The following is a 2744-nucleotide window of genomic DNA, read 5'->3' on the forward strand; positions in this document are numbered from 1 at the left end:
CAGCTCACCGCAAGCTCCGCCTCCTGGGTTTCGGCCATTCTCATGCCTCAGCCTCCCGAGTAACTAGGACTACAGGCGCCCGCCACCTCGCCTGGCTAGTTTTTTGTATTTTTTAGTATAGACAGGGTTTCACCGTGTTAGCCAGGATGGTCTCGATCTCCTGACCTCGTGATCTGCCCGTCTCAGCCTCCCAAAGTGCTGGGATTACACGCTTGAGCCACTGCGCCCGGCCCCATCTTTTATTTTATAAAGTACCCAGTCTCAGGCATTTCTTTACAGCAATGCAACAACGGCCTAATACAGTGTTCAGTAAGTGTCTTTTGAATGAATAAAAGCAAATGAATCAATGATGAGAGAAATGAATCAACAGATTCTTTAATTCACCCATACAATAGTCAGAAACAAATAACAATGGTAAGTGTTTATGGAGCTTGTTTTTTTTTTTTTTTTTTTGGAGACAAGAGTCTTGCTCTGTGGCCCACGCTGGAGTGCAGTGGTGCAATCTCAGCTGACTGCAATCTCTGCCTCCCAGGTTCAGGCAATTCTCCTGCTTCAGCCTCCCAAGTAGCTGGGATTATAGGCATGCACCACCACACCTGGCTAATTTTTGTATTTTTAGTACAGACAGGGTTTCACCACGTTGCCCAGGCTGGTCTAGAAATCCTGACCTCAAGTGATCTGCCTGCCTAGGCCTCCCAAAGTGCTGGGATTACAGGTGTGAGTCACCATGCCTGACCTGAGCTTGTACTATACACTCTATACTACACTAAAATTTCCCCACAGATTATATACTTTAATCATCACGATAAACCTATGAAAGAGGTAGATACTACTAGGGATGCTCAGGATTTTCTCATGGAACATAATGAAACTCAATTTAAATTAGTGTAGGTAAAAGAAGGAATTTATTGGCCCATGTCACTGAAAAGTCCAGAGGGCAGCTTTGGCATGAGACTTAGCTGGATTCAAGGACTCAATGTCTTGATGATTTAGTCTATCGCCATCTCTCCTTTCCTTCCTGTTGGCTCGATTCCCCAGGCGACCTCACTCCAGATGGTGGGTCCCTCAGCAGCTCTAGGCTTACGTGGTCTTTGGGCCACTTGATCTCAGAAGACAAAGCTTGCAAGTCAAGCCTAGGGAGGGCCCTGCCTTTCCCTGAGCCAATCCCAATTCCTGTGTCCAGAAGGATAGGGCTCCCTGACGAAACCAGTGAGTGTGTGCATCCCTCAAGAGCAGGGAGTAGGCAGATAAAAACCACAGCTCACTACAAATGCCTCCTGTTACAGATGAGGAAACTAAGACACAGACCAGCTAAGTAACTTCTTCAAGTCTCTGAGCTAGTAGGTGGCAGAGCCCACATTTGAACTTAGGCAGCTTGACTTTTGAACTTATGCAGCCTGAGTTTGGAGCCCATGATTTTAGTGTGATAGTTAATGTTATATGTCAACTTGACTGGGCTGCAGAGTACCCGGATATCTGGTTAAATATTATTATGGGTGTGTCTTTGAGGTTGAGATTAACATTTGCTACGGTCTGAATATTTGTGTCCCCCAACACACATAGTCCGCAATTTATATGTTGAGCTCCTAATCCCCATGGTGATGGTATTAGGAGGTAGAGTCTTTTAGAAGATGATTAGATCATAAAGGCACAGTCCTCATGAATGGCATTAGTGTCCAAGGGAGCTCATTTGCCCTTTCTGCCATATGAAGACATGGCAAGAAAGTACCATCTATGAGCCAGAAAGTGGGGTCTCATCAGATCGTATCTGCCAGTGGCTTGATCTTGGACTTCCCAACCTCCAAAACTGTGAGAAATAAATTATTGTTGTTCACAAGCTGCCCAGTTTATTTTATTTTATTTTTTTTTTTGAGACGGAGTCTCGCTCTGTCACCCAGGCTGGAGTGCAGTGGCGCAATCTCGGCAATCTCGGCTCACTGCAAGCTCCGCCTCCCGGGTTCACTCTGGCCTCAGCCTCCCGTGTAGCTGAGACTACAAGCGCCTATCACCATGCCCGGCTAATTTTTTTTGTATTTTTAGCAGAGACGGGGGTTCACCGTGTTAGCCAGGATGGTCTCGATCTCCTGACCTCATGATCTGCCTGCCTCGGCCTCCCAAAGTGCTGGAATTATAGGCGTTGAGTCACTGCGCCTGGCCCTTATGGTTTTGTTATAGCAGTTTGAATGAATTAAAACAAAATGGTAGACTGTGGAGATTGCCCTCCCCAAGTTGGACAGGACTTATTCACTCTGTTGAAGGCCTGAACAGAAGAAAAGGCTAAGCAAGAGAGAATCTGCTCTCTGCCTGAAAGCCTTTGAGTTGGGACATCGGTCTTCTACTTCTGACTCAGACTAGAGCTTATACCATGGATTCTCCTGGTTCCCAGGCCTTCACACTGCAGATCTTGGGACTTGTCTGCCTCCATAATTGTGTAAACCAATTCCTTATAATACATCTCATGTAATTTCCCATTGGTTCTGTTTCTTGAGAGAACCCTAACTACAAGACTGTACTACAGAACGATATATGGAAGATGTCCGTGACATATTTCAAAATTAAAAAAAAAAGTCAGAGTATACTATGTGTTACATGATTCCATTTATATGATCATACACAAATGAAAAGCCTAGAGGGCTATATACCAAACTGCTAACAAAGGGTATCTCTGGGGGATGACAGTATTAGGGAGGACTTCTGTTTTCTCTTTGTTTGAATTTCTTTTTCCCCACAAAGGTCAAGTATTT

This window comes from Rhinopithecus roxellana, chromosome 4 (assembly GCF_007565055.1).
Source record: "Rhinopithecus roxellana isolate Shanxi Qingling chromosome 4, ASM756505v1, whole genome shotgun sequence".
NCBI lineage: Eukaryota > Metazoa > Chordata > Mammalia > Primates > Cercopithecidae > Rhinopithecus > Rhinopithecus roxellana.